We start from the raw sequence: 15,247 nt of genomic DNA, 5'->3' as shown, positions 1-15,247 counted from the left end.
AATATGATAACTTATTTTGCAAGATGTCTTCATTACGTGATGACTCGCATTATGCTTAAACCAATGAGAGTTCTTTGCCTATTTTATTGTTTGGATGTCATGCATGTCAAATTCCGTTGACTATTTTTGCATTGGCTTCATATTTGTTTGAATCATATTTTTAATAAATTAAAAAAAAACGACTCGATTTTGATCGTTCAACATTTGTATTACTCACCTCCTTTACTGCCAAGCTAAAAAATGACTCATCAAAAGCAAAGTTGATGTATACCAACAACATATTGTATTTGAAATCTATTTTTCTGGCTATTTAAATGTCAAATCCTGTTGTGTAAAAATGGTTTTAAAATATTATACCGGCCAAAATCACCCTGATATGATGCCCTCACTGGATACTGAAAACTTCATTTTACAAAAAAGCATGTAGATTTATGATGCATAAAATAAATTGAATAAAGTAAAAAGAAAAAGGTATGAGTTTTTATTGTTTATGGCCGTGTTCCACTTTCATGACTTCCCACAGTCATTGAGAAAAAGTGTAAATAAAGTCAGTGAAAAGGCCGACATCCGTGGTTTCGAATAATATATTTTATATATCTTAGTTCAAAGTATGACGCTTGAGTTTTCTCCAGTTCCAGCTCCATGAGGTGCTAAGTGCGAAAGTAAGTTGCGTAATCCACGGATCTCATTTCTGGAGCTATTTCTGTGCACAGCATTCGAAAAAAATATTCGCGTTTCATTCCGTGGGAGGCAAATTTATATTTATTCCCAGGTTTTTAACTATTCAGATTAATTCGATGGCTTTTCGTAGATTGATCGTTAATTATGCACGATTTAAAAGTGCTTTGACTCGGAATACGAATTCCTTTGAGCAAGTAACGGAGATACTCGAGGTTGTAAATTATGACTGAGTATTTTGCTCGTTCATTCGACAGAAAGGCTTTAAAAGTTGATGACCGACAGGTATCTCAAAGCGTTATAAGCCTGGCCGCTTGGAGACGAAACTGAAAGATGACATACGTTGTATAACAGGCAAAGGCTAAATAAGTTATTCCATCGTGCCGAATAAGAATGAAGCTGCGATTGCTTTTTCGCGTAACTAAGTGACTGTTGACATATTGAGGCCAAAGAAAGGATATTTGATGACTGCTTAGCCTGCACAAATGCCCTTATGCCAGGAGTTTCACACTTTGGCATCCGATTGTTGTCCCGCCCGGCGCCATTTGGTATCGCATCAAAAGATTACGGCAAATGAGGCCGCGGTGAATGGCACCACTACATACCTTGCTACAAGCGTCCCTTATATGACTATTGTGAGGAGATCAGCTGAAAATCCGAGTAAGTACTCTTCCATTTTACTTCTGCTCACGATAGGTATGCCGGTACGATATTTCAACGACAATAGTCTCAATAAAGTAGGTTATTCATTCCAAATTTACCTAAAAAAAAGTACTAATAAATCTATTATAAATGTTCGTATGCAATTGTCATAAAAAATATTTTCTGATCAATGTTCTTAATTTTATCTTTAAGTTTCTGCTTTCATAAACAACATGCTGCTCACAAAACACAAGAAAATGCGCTCCAAATTATTATTTTGCGAACGAGGAGGTTAGGGTGAATATGGTTTACCATGACACCTTTTAACGCGCCATCGGCGCATCAAGGAATGTGAGTCTACATTTTCATTCTGTGTTTACTTTCTAAACTTGCGTTTTTAAATGACATCCCTCGATATTAAAAATGCAATAGTGCATATCGTGCAGACAAAGTGATGAAAATATTCTTCAACTGATGCAAATTACAGCTCTTTGAGCATACTATTTATTTCTTCAATGACATAACTTATCAGATACTCATAATAAGCACGGCAAAGTTAATTAGTTTTTATTTCTATTCAATAAAGTGGGGAAATAAGCTTTATTTACGGTGTTTAACTATACGGTGAAGATGTATTGAAAGAAACTCAAAAGAATTTCTAACTTGTAAACTACGTGTTACGGATATTCATTTGCGAAAAGTTCCGGAATTTGAATGACTACAACTAAATTTAATTACATTATAACTTTGAAATGTGTAAAGAATATCGTAAAAAAAGAAGGGTATGCGAGTGAAGAAAAGTGTGCACGAATATTTTAGATAAAGTAGGTAGTATGAGTAATGAATTGATTTTTACTTTGAAGATGATTTTCCAAACAGAAAACAATGTCCTAAAAATACATTACAAAAGTCTATAAGAGGAAAATTTCTTTTAGCTCTATGTTCGGCTTACGCTGAAATTAATACGGAATAACCCAATTCTATACGCATCATTCTCGATAATGTAGCTGATATTTGTATTAGACCACGGCATTTTTATTTGTATACCACCGGTAAAGTGACAGGTTTCGGCATATGATGCCGAAACTTGAACATGGCCGAAAGCTGGGTCTGTTGAAATAAATAAGTGGAAATAGACGAGCACTTTCATCATGTTAAACATCTTTGAATGCACTAAAAATCAAGTACACTGATTATCAATAATAACGATCACACCGGTTTTTCGTAAATGAAAATATTGAGATATGGTGAAAATTTTGGCGTTAATGTAAATAAATCTTCGACGAAACGAATCATAGTATGGTTGTTTACAATGACGTAACAAGAAATATGCTTGAGAGGGGGTTGTGATGGCCTGGAGTGGCTACCACCAAGCCAACGGGAGGTCCGGGGACATTTTTGAAAAACAACATACATGGAAATACATTTAACATAATTTTGGCACTAAAATTTAACTTTAAGCTGATGCAGTAATTATACCTCAAAGGAAAGATAATGGTTTTAAATATATTTTTTTAATTTCTCCGGTGGCTTTAGGGGGGATGTATCCCCACTTCCACCCCCATATTTTCGCCCCTGGTTGTACATATTCATTGTCAACTTCGTTCTTAAGCCTGAATCAAACGATCATTATTTTTCGTCGCGAAAGTGGTCACTATCGCGTTCACTAGAGTGATCACTCGCAAAATGATCATCGCCGGCGATTGTTTTTCGCGATCGCGATGAGGATTTCCATCGCTATTTTTCACCTCTCATCCGGTCGCTTTTTCCATCGCTAAAACCGTCTCTAAAACCCCACATCAGCCAATCAGAACGCATGACCGTATGGTGTAAATGCAGCGTTTGACAATTGTGGGAACGACATAGATAAACAAACACGCTATATATTTTCTTGATGCGGGTCCTATGAAAACGAGCTGTGATATCGGAAATGATGCGAAAAGCGACGGCGGGAGTGACCGTGTGATTCAGAAAAATGATCACTAGAGCGATCGCTTTTCGCGACGGGAAAAGTGATCGCGATGGTGATCACTTTCGCGACGAAAAAAAATGATCGTGTGATTGAGGCTTTAGATGGAATAAAATGGGGGAAAATATGGAGTCAATATATGTCTGCTTCGAGGAGAAAGCTTGATGATTTTTGGAAAAAGAGGCTATCGGAGACTTTTGGCAAGGAGTGGATCGCGTGGATCCGAGACCCACCTTTTTTGGCACAGCCACACACAACACTCACAACCTAGTCTCCCACTACGTTGTTGAATTCACCTTTCCCGTGCAGTGTGCGACGAGGGGCGTTTGCTCGCTTAGGCAAAGGTGGGGCGCTCTGCTGGGAATGTGAAGGGATGGAAGAATTTTAAAAGGCAGAGAGGGTTCCGGGAAAGTTCGTGCATTTAAGATCAAGCCTCCTCTCCTCTTCGAAATATTTTTGAAGCACGCGAAAACATTCCCTTGACGCCTACCACCTCGAAATTAGGTTACCTACTGTAAGACATCTTCTCTTACATCCAGCAAAAAAAACAAGTGACATTTACCCAAACGGGTATCATACACTGTGTTTTTATGCGAAGGTGCGTATAATTCCACCATGAAATGCAGCATTTCATGAGAGGCATCACTTTTATTCGAAATGTATTTATTCTAAAATTTCAGTACCGTTTAGGCGGGGTTCAGAGAAGGCATATTATGAAAAAGTGGCATTTACTCCATAAATGGGTATCAAAGACAGTGTTTATTTGCAAGGGTACGTATAATTCAAGCGTGATGTGCAGTATTTTATGGGATATTTCACTCTTATTTTCAAAATATTTACTCTAAAGTGTTATACCGTTTATGCGGAGTTTAGGCAGTCATCATAGAAAACTATGAGTTTTCGTTTCATAGATTTGCATATACGTCATTAAACCCCTTGAGTTTCATTTTGGCACCAATCAGTGTAACTCAGCCAACAACTGCTTTTATCGCTCACGAGGTGCTTCCATTTTGGATAAATATATCCAAAAGTGTGGCACAAAAAAGCATTTTAAATTATTATCATTAAAGTATTCTACCTATTAAGGTAGCTTCCCATGGAGTACTAAGGAAGCAATATGGGAGCCTCTCTTTCCTTCCAGCACTGCCCTCTTCAATTAACTGTAAGGCCTACTTCCCTTCAATCTATCTAAAAATCTTATTCTCTTCCTTCCCTTCCCTCGTTTACCTATCATTCTACCCTCTAACACCGTTTTCAACTTCCCCTCCCCGCTAAGTACTCCCTCCATCCAAATCTTCCGTCTCCTCCGTATCTCATCTAAAAGTTTCCTCTCCTTACCCATCATGTCCAGCACTTCGACGTTTCTCCTTCTCTCTGTCCGCTTCACCTTCTCTATCCTTCTCCACACCCACATCTCGAATGCCTCCAATCTTCTTTCGTCCTCCTTCCTTAGTGTCCAAGTTTCCGCACCGTAGAGAGCTACACCCCAGATCAAACTCTTCAATAGCTAAGGTGCGCGAACTGGTAAATTTCACATTAATGGACTACAAGGTTCCTCAAACTACCCTCAAGTTTCATCACAGGCAATTATTCAGGGAATCTACAGGGGAATATTTCATTCCATGAGACTTTATCTTGTATGTACCCTTAATCATTGAATATTTGTCTTTCACCACTGCTCCATGAGCTATATAGGTTCTTTTTATTTAATTTTCTGGTGTATTATTTCTAATTCAGACAAACCTCAAGATGTAAATTCATATATTTATATGAAAGAGGACAACTATTCGGTTTTGCCGAGATAGTCCTCTTCAATGGCCGTATGTTTGTTCTTCTTTCAAAATAGCATGGAAAATGGAGTCACACCAAATGAATGGAGCTTGAAGTTTATGAATGGACGCCGTGCCACGGTGCAAGTTTTGAGGATTGCTCTGAATACACTGCGAAAATAAACAGAAGTCCCGACAGATCAACAAATGTGTATTCCACGACCTCGTCGTATAATATTGGAGAGTTCTGGCATTTCCGGGATTGGGATATTTTGATGTATTCATTTCTAGCCTAAGGCAATGAGAATTGAGAAATCTCATTTAACGAGAGAGTGAAATTCCCACGTTCCTAAGGTGATCGCAGGAGATATTAAAAATATTTATGTTCTTTTGAAGGAATAGCCCACCATGCAATTGTTATTATGAGACGCGTGAGATGTCGAGAAATCTAAAATCGGGTCATTCCTTGATAAGTCAACGTGCAACTCAACCCGATTCTATTCGATTCCTTTCAAATTTGACGTATTAAATCAATAATACATTTTCCAGTATTCCGTATTCTATAAGTAATATTAAATCATGATGAAATACAAGAACGTTTACCTGGCACAAAAATGCTTTAATTGAATTCAAATCAGTCTGTGCACATTATAACGCAAATTTATCCGCACTTAAATAATCAGGCGCCAAAAAATATCTACATCAATTATGAGAGATTACTTGTATTGCACTCGACCGGATACATTTAGTTTTTAAAATTTTTTTCAGGGTATATTGATTAGTCCCACCCAAATTCATGATTAATGAAAACTTTACCTGAGAAAATGATGAAGTAAAATTGCAGGAGAAAGTTAACAAGGGTCTAGCTTACTTACTATAAAAATTCCGATTGATCGAATTTTTCTACGAATGACTCTTTTTAATTTACACTACACTTTATTATATAGACATTTTTAGAATATACGGAATGAGCTCTTATCAATATTTACCTGCGTTACAAATGTAAAATATTTACACCAGAGAATATACTGTTTTTTACATTCACAACGGTAACTGCTGTGATTATTTTCATCGCTCGGATGCAATTATTAATTACGCTGTTCGGAGAGCAGAATCTCGCTTAAAACTTTTTAACAATTGGAGCTTTAAATATTTTGCATGAAACAAGTCGCTATTTTTTATTCATTTATATAGCAGAAAAATGCGTTCTCTTTTGGCTCTGTATTTCGAGGGCTTGTAATGGTAAATAATGAAAGATTATTTCCATGAAAAAGTGTAAAATAATCTCTGCAAAGTTTGGCGATATTTTGTTTGAACGTTGACTTAAAATTTGTCAAATAGATTTTTTTAGGATATACAATGTAGACCTTATTCAGCATCTTCCTGCGTGACAACAGTAAAATCTTTACACCTGAGAAAATACTGATGAAAACATTTCAAATTTGATATACAGGCAAATGCTGACAAAGGTTCTTTTGATCCTCATCAAGAGTTACCAATCCTAAGGTCGGACTCCGCCAGGCTATTAGCGAACCTATTAACACCAACATAATTTTTCTGCTTTACATCCAACATCACCTGCTGTATGCATTTCACCCCTGGTCCACCTGAATCGCTCTTCCCTTCCACTTGTGCTTCACGGATAATTTTCATTAGTGTCTCTTAATGTGGCTTACCAAATTGACGCGTATTCTAACCAAAGTTTTCAAAGTACTTCACTCCTACTTTTCCAAGAATTTCCGCATTTTTCACTCGATCTATCCATTTAGTCTACATCATTCTTCTATATTACCACATTGCGAAACCTTCAACCCTGATTTCTCCAATGCTTTCACCATAAATGCCTCACTAGCATCAAGAAGCAAGCTCAAAATATATTAAATAATTTACTAAATAATTAGCTAATTATTAATATTAGCTATTAAATAATACTAATTAGTTAGTTAATTTCTTCCTGATTTTCGCCATATATTTTCAGCCGTGCCCTCCTAATTTCGAGGTAATGGCAATAACATTAAAACGTATAATAGTCGAGCGGGAACGATGCGTTCTCGAAAGAAATCCCGCAAAATGCACAGAAATATTACGTAGCGAACTTAAGGGCACAGTTCGCGACTCGAGGTGTGATAAAACGGTACAAGCGTCTCACGTGGTGTGACCTGTAATGGGGTCAGAGGGGAATAAAGGGGTGGCGTGGGGTGTCTTCTTCTGTGCGCGGAGACCATTTCAAAAAACTCGAATCGAACTGTGGGAAGAAGATATGGTAGGGCGGAGTGGATGGAACGTTGCGATGAATTGGAAAATAATAAAAAAGAAGAAAAGATGAAAAGAGTCGTCTGCGAGCATGTTATGGTGGGCGTCGATGATTGGTGAGGTCGGACTCGCGAAGGAGAGGGTCCGAAGGGAAAGGGGTATGTATATCGGGGCCCCACCCTGTGAGTGTGACGGAACGAAGGGGTGTCAGGGGTGTGCCCCTTCGCGAGCAGTCTGGAAAGGTGCCGCCCCTGCCCGCTACGGCACGAGACCCGCTCGTGACCCGTCACGCCCTCTGCCCTCCCAATGGGTTGACGAATCTGGACCACGGATGTCGTTACTTGACTCAGTGAGACATTGCACAGTATTTTCACATTTTTTTCTAAGGCAGAAGTTACCCGTGGAAAACGTCTTCACATTGGTTTAACGCATTTGTATTATGGAGTACTGATAAATAATTTTATTCCAAGTATGAGGTATAAAAAAAAAAACAAAAAATTGGAAATGATCAAATTTGACAGTGATAATTTCCATTTAAAAATTTATGAAACATTTTCGCGTTTTTTTCCGACAACAGTTATCCATTGACAAAAAAAACACGTTTTTTTTCGAATTTTTGCAATTCTTAGTACTTAATTAAGAAATTTAGTTTAAAGTAATTTAGGCCTAGCTAAGTTATTAAAAAAATATTTAAAGAAACGATTCATATTTATAACAAAAAAGCGACCGTGATAAAAGATTAGACACTGGCAATTTTAGTAGAATTTAGAATTATTTTACAAATCCAAACAAATGGTAACGATGACATTGTACTAGCTTCATTACAATCAGTACACATATCCGTGCACATAAGGCATGTCAAAATTCTTGTCAATAGTACGGATTGGAAAAATCGATTTTTTTAAAAATCCATCTGGACCAATGAAAAAAGTTGCGGGGCTGATCAAATAAAAGGCCTGAAAAAATTTAGGTCTCTCTGTGAAACCCTGACCCTCGCTCAAATGCCATACATGGGAAAATTTTCATTTTAAAGTAGAGGACATGGAAACATTATCGTGATAAGTTAAAGGTCGCACATCACCATGCAGAAGCTTCGTCACCTTGTTCAACAGCTTAGAATAATGTCATTCGTTATGCTCTATAATTTCGCACTTATTAAGTCTATAAGACATAGTTTATGGTGATGTTTATTTTCTCACTGCTCCCATTAACGCATCTCACAGGTAAGGTTAAGAAATCAATAAAGATGTGTTGCAGCAACTGTGTTTAGCTAGTCTAGCAGGCATGGTCTCGCTTATTCTTTATTCATTCCAATTTTAAAATACTAACTCAGTACCCAGTATTTTAGTTTGGCTTGGATAAAATAGTTTTATTGGTCAGAATTATATTCACAAACGAAATTCTACAATTGTCGAGTAATATTCAATATCTATAAAATGCAGTTATCAAGTAGATAAAAAATAACTAAAATTTATGGATAAAAAGGTAATAAAATAAACACTAATTAGACATCTATTTTAGAATCATTCTGTCGTAAGGGTTAAAACCCTCGAATTGTTAAATATGAGATTATGAAGATAATTTGGTATGGAACTCCCTTCACTTAGCTAAAAGTACATTTTTCATACCTTGCGCGGTAAGTTTAGTCCTTTTATGCCATTTTCACACTGTAGCACACACTGAAATTCATTTACGGTGGCAGTTTCATCTTTCCAAAGTTTTCGCAATATTCTTTTCCGCTTCAAGCGGGAAAATTATGATTTGTGATAGAAACATCTTTCATGCTTCGGATTCATAATAAGCATATTCAATATTGCGGCTTAATTTGGCCTTTCCCTTGGTTTCCCATCACTATTGAGCATGCACGATTCTGGTTCAAAATAGCACCTCTATTAGCATGGGTTCGGACATTTTATTTCTCTAATCCGTTGATTTAGTTTCTAACCTTGTTCCACATCCTTCCTTTGGTGTATTAAAAGAATTTACGTTTGTAAATTGAATAATACCATAAATTACAATGTCGTCTCGATGAAATGGCAACGCTCTCACGGAAAATAAGACACTCATAAAGCTCTTCCGACATAAATCAAATTTTCCCCGGTGAACGATTGAAATACGTGGCGCGTGACTAATCCTTGCTGTTTGCCTTGACTAGACACAGTCACCTGAGTTCACATTGGGCAAGCCTGCAAATAGTTTGGTTTGTACTTTTCCAAAACAAGTGTCGGATGTTAGTGCTTGACCAAGAGCAGGGAATATGACGACATTGCTTAGCATAGTCGTTAAAATGAGATGCCAAGTGATAATAAAACTTGAATTCCTCAAAGCAGGAGATAGCTGGCGAAAGCTACGTATGCCGGACGTATCAAGAATCTTCGCTAGCTTTTATCGTTCGAATTATTCCTACCAAGAACCCACTCAGGCATCAGCCTCATGCATTTAATTTCAACGTATCAAGGAAATTTCTAGTTGACATTTAGGATACCACCTTGATCACTCCATATACTTCTAATTCAACTGAGCGTATAAACTTAATGCCTAAACAAACATACCACATTTCGCTGGATTTAATGATGACGAAACATTTTTCGTAACTCATTCCGACTGCAATACTATTCTACAGCCAATTTATTATTTGAAATGTGTATCTAAATTTTCTCACGATCAGTCAGGTCGTACTTTATTGACGGAAAAACCTTACGGTTATGTTATGACAACTATGAGAAGATAACTAATTTATTTTGCCAAGATTTCCGTCCACTGAAGCACGGAAAGTAACGTAGTCCTGCTGTCCACCTTTTACCTTCCCATTTTGATATTTTCTCAGGTTTCAACCTAGAGGCACTCGTATGAAGAGTAAGATAGCTCAAGTAACATGTATTTTTACAGGCAGATATTATATTGGTTTCACAACCATAGATAGGACCCGGTAAAGGCCGAGGCAAGAATTACATAAGGAATCGGTTTCCAAGACACATTTCAAAGATTTTACGCTCAAAATTAGGTCCTCATAAAGCGCTTGAACCATGTAAAATTCCATAATGGTGAAAATTTTCATTAAGTTTTGCTCGAAAAAGTGATTTTTTAAATTGTAACTACTTTTCATTATTATCCATTTTCCCCTAAAACAGAATCGATGTGTCCTTTTACGACGGGTAACACTCAACACTTAAAAATGAGCGATCACAGACACGCATGTCATAGACATGGGCTACCTAACCAAGTGGGACTCGATCCCGCGATCTTCGATGTTTCAGGCAAAAACTACCAAAATACTATCACAAATGAAAAAATAGAAAATAAAATTAACGATACGGTAAAATATAGCCTGTTACGTTTTGGGATGTTTATCAGAAATTTGTGTTTAGTTCAAAGAATTTGACAAAAAAAAATAATTCATGTGACAACATACAAAAAAATCTCAGCTTATGCGCTTAATACCAATGTATTAATAAAAAATATCAATTCAACTAAAGTAGAAGACCAAATTGAAAATATATAAAAGTATTGATGTTACATTAAAATATACACAATATTAAATTAGCTACATTACGGTGGATAGGCATTATTCTACATGCAATCACTGAAGAAATATGCTGTAGAATGTGAAAGTTTTAGTTTATTAGTTACCAATATCGTTTCAGCCTAATTTGGTTAGCAGTTTTCTGATGAATTAAGGAAATTAAGCTTATGTAAAATAATAAATGGCACATTTGCACCAGCAGATTTTTCTGGTCTCAATGAAAATGATATGAGATATATTTTACCTTCTATTAAAAAGTGTTTCTATTTTTTCTACTAATTAAAAATGTGTTTCTGTCAGTTTTATTTTGTCTTTCGCGGGAAACTGTAGGAATAGGTAATGTTTAAACATTGCCGCTGATTAACAACAAACTATGCCTTCTGAATAAACAAAAAATCTATTTTATTTATCCCAACTAATGTTTACGACTCACTGTGGAAGTTGAATGCTGTAGACGCTGTAGTTTTCCCTAAGCTGAGTTACAATATTCATGAAGTAGACAAAATGACTAATTTTACATTGCGTGGAGTCATTTATTTTACTGACGTGTCTATATTTTTGAATTTTTCATAAAACAATAATAAATTAAAATCAAGAACAAAATTATCTTTGGAATGAGGTATAAATAATTATTATTATTTTAGCAATTATTTAGCAAAATTTAACAATTATTTTAGCATGCACTGAAGCCCAGATATAAATTTGAAAAGTACAGCGGCACATCATTCTGACGCTAATAGTAATCGACAGAATTCTATGTCGCGGTTATAAGCGAACAGTAAGGAAAATAATCAGTTACAGTTGCTAGCCCCAAAACTATAGTAAGTCTTATGCATACCTGAAATCATTGCACTTCAGCAAATAATGTGGGAATTTCGAGGAATATTTGTATATACCGGTCGTTATAAAAAACAACTTCTCATGAATTAATATAACTTATGAAGAACCAACCATTGTTATATGACCTTGTTTCATAAACAAAGTAAAATAATTATCAGAAGAACTCCACCGCAAAAATCAAGAAATTGGATTTTTAACACCCTCTAAATATCTGGGCCAAAATGGTGAGTTTAAAGATAATGCATTTTACGATGAATTTTTTTTCAATTCTGACATAAATATTTTACCCATATTCCTTGGTCACAGTATGCCAAGCAACACCAAATTTTAGCTAGGCTATATCATATGAAAAAGCCGCATCGTGAATGGGTCCTTCAGATGCAGTGATCTCCTAACATTCTTTTCACTACGCATTCCTGCTCGCAAAACCCACAATACTGAAGCTCTGCACAAGCCCAATTTCCGTCTGGCAATATCCCATAGGTTGTATCCCTCTTTTACCGCTTACCTTCTATTTTCAATTCAATCTCCAAAACTTCTTCTTCTCTTGACATCTTTGCCTCCCGCACCAAGTTTAATAACCAATTGAACAGACTATCTTTTTGACACCGACCTTTTGTATGCATTGTATATGTTGCAAATGGTTGTTATTTATGAGATTATTTTTATACATGTCATTAATTATATTTGCATAGTTTATTTTGTTTATAAACCCAATGTAAAGGCCTTAGTGCTGTTTTTGGTGTGATATAAATAAATAAAAAAGCCTTCTTTAACAATCCCACGCTTATCGCGTCAAACGTCTCGAGTTCCGTCCTCTTCACGAGTCGGTGGAGTCGACAGGAAACCCTCAAACCGTTCCAGTCCATCCCGCAGACCAATTATTCCCCGTAGTAAGGTAGGTAGTACTCGCCCAAGTGAATTCAAGCGCGGACAATTAATGTTCTTAATCTCAGCGGGCCTCCGGCGTGTGACGAAAATTGAGATCCACACCCCCCCCCCCTACTTTTTTTCCCCACTCCAATGATTTTTCGTTTTTCCTTCGAACTTCGTGGGAAAATTTCACCTCCGTGATGTCACTAGGAAAAAAAACGCAGGCGACAAGACTTCCTCCACGCCTCGTAAGAGTCTCTTTGAGTGCGGAAAGGAGAAGGAGTCGCTGGAAGATGCGGAGGCACTCGGCGTGTAACCGACTTTCTAAAACAAGATCTGTATAATGGGAATCGGGTCGCTGCGGTGGTTCGGCTTCCCACTCCGGAGACTCGGGTTCAGATATTGGCCATTGCAGAGTTTTGATTCATCTACATCTACATAATGCCGTGTGAGCCACCTCTTGGTGTTTGGCTGGGGGTGATCAATCTCCAGCATACAGCATGTAATTGGATTCCCACATGTACAACACACGGTCCAAAAAACGTTACGCATACTTAAAAACAATGCAAAGGTAAAAATTAGCAACCACTCATTACGGTTATTTGCTAATAAAGCCATAACACACAAAAAATACTGTTAGAAATAACAACAAAAATCACAAACATCCATTAAGAAGCACATAAGTTAGCAGGTTACACTACAAGTCATCTAATACATTTGTGGGCTCTAACGCTGCCGTTATATGAGAGAGCTCTCGTAGTTTCTTATTGATCGAGGAAAAAACGACATCCTGAATCTGTCTGATATACATTGACTCTTTATTATTTTATTTATATTATTTGATCTACCCTAGTATTTTGGCGTTCGAAATATATGGCTAACCTCGTCGGAAAATACACTGCTCTTGAATTCACGCAATTAGCTCTGTCTATTTTTCAGTCTATGGTGTGACTGAGGTGATTGTGGCGCCCCGGTGAATTTTGGAGTTCCTTGGGTATGGGGTTAAACGAAATGAGTCTATTTTTTCGAGTCCCAGTTAATCGCTATTAAAAAAATTCCATTTGTCATCCCATAACAATTTTACCTGTTAAGTTTCAGATGAAAACATATCTGCTTGAGTGTTACAAATTATAATGGTATTTACGGAGATATTAACACAGCACATTGGCCCAGACATTGAAAGGGTGTTAAACCTAAAAAAATTTCGATGTAAGACTTTTTCGACTTTTTATATTTTTTAAAACTATTTTATGAAACAAGGTAAAAAAACAATGGTTGGTAATTATTTAGTAAATTTAATTCATGAAAATTTAGTTTTTATCACCCTTTTGGATTTCAGTTAACATTGACAATGTAGAGCCCGGATTAACCCATGTAAACTACTACAAAAATTATGAGTAGTAAAGTAACATTTCTTGTAATTCCTATTTTAAATATTTGGATTGTTATTCAATGACGATTCAAATTGATAGTTTTTAAAAGGTATTCGATTTGGAATGTATCTGAAAACTTTCTGTCATTTGATAGCAATATAGAAACGTGGAGAGTTTTTCGTATTTTGAAAATAAAATTCGAATATGAGTTAAGCTATGCATTGAAAACAGCGCTTTCCATAAATATTGTTAATAAAATAATCGGAAAAATCGAGTATAATCGAGTTTACGAGGTATTGTCAGTCGAAATTCAAAACATTAAAATTGCTATTCCTTGCTAATTTAACGTGGCGATTGCTTGTAGGCAAAAAGATTGGTACTATAAGTGGCATATTACAATTGATTCGATAAAAAAGTATCAAAAGACTGAAAATCATCCATAGTTTTCTAATTAATTTAGAATTTCATTTTACCTTTGCTTTGCAGAACCTAAAAATACGTAGAATATCTTGTTAAAAAGATCTTTTTGATTGATTTATCGGAAGGAATATCAAGAGTGATAATAATATCAGGGATGACTACGTCCAGTGAGGATACTCAATCGTTTTCCATTTTCGTTTTTTTTCCCTGTTTTTTTTTTTGTCACTCAAGAAACATTTTCAGTTTCAGAATTTCAACAGAATGAAAGTCATTGGGCTTAATCTCAGCCAAAAACATCGTATGTTTGCAATTTTGGCTAATTTTCGGTGGCATAGTTACCTAGTTTTTATGCGAAGATTCTGTAATTATTTATCATCATAGTTATCGCAGGAAGTGAAGGGGAGGCGCAGAAATTATCTGAGAACGATTGCAGTCTTTCAGGATGCTCAACCTATTGATGAAATTGCGTAGTGGAGGCGGATTCTCGAAATTATTTTGGGGAAAATTGGCAAATTATTATCATTTGATTGAGGAATTGTGACGAATTATAAAATAATGCCTGGATTTCACGTGAAAACTAATTTGTCCAAGAAAAGCAGCTTTACTACCAAGTTCAGGAAACGCATCTCTCTTGAATAAATTTATAAAAACCAGTCGTGTGACGCCATGTAGCTATTAGATGATCCAAACGCGGTGACTGCGGAGTACTGTGGGACTCATGGTTATTAGGCATCATTGCTCCATAAGTATGACATTTTTTTAATGAAAATAATTTTAACATGTGGTGCATTGTACTTTTGAGCATGAAAAAATCCAAATAATTTCACACCGTTTCTTCTTGCTGGTTTGGATAGAAGTTTCAGGGATGGAATCACTATTAAACGTAATAGTTTTTCCAAATAACAAA

Source organism: Ischnura elegans, chromosome 4 (genome assembly GCF_921293095.1).
Source record: "Ischnura elegans chromosome 4, ioIscEleg1.1, whole genome shotgun sequence".
NCBI classification, from domain to species: domain Eukaryota; kingdom Metazoa; phylum Arthropoda; class Insecta; order Odonata; family Coenagrionidae; genus Ischnura; species Ischnura elegans.
The sequence above is the reverse complement of the archived record's forward strand: the minus strand, read 5'-3'. Positions refer to the sequence as shown.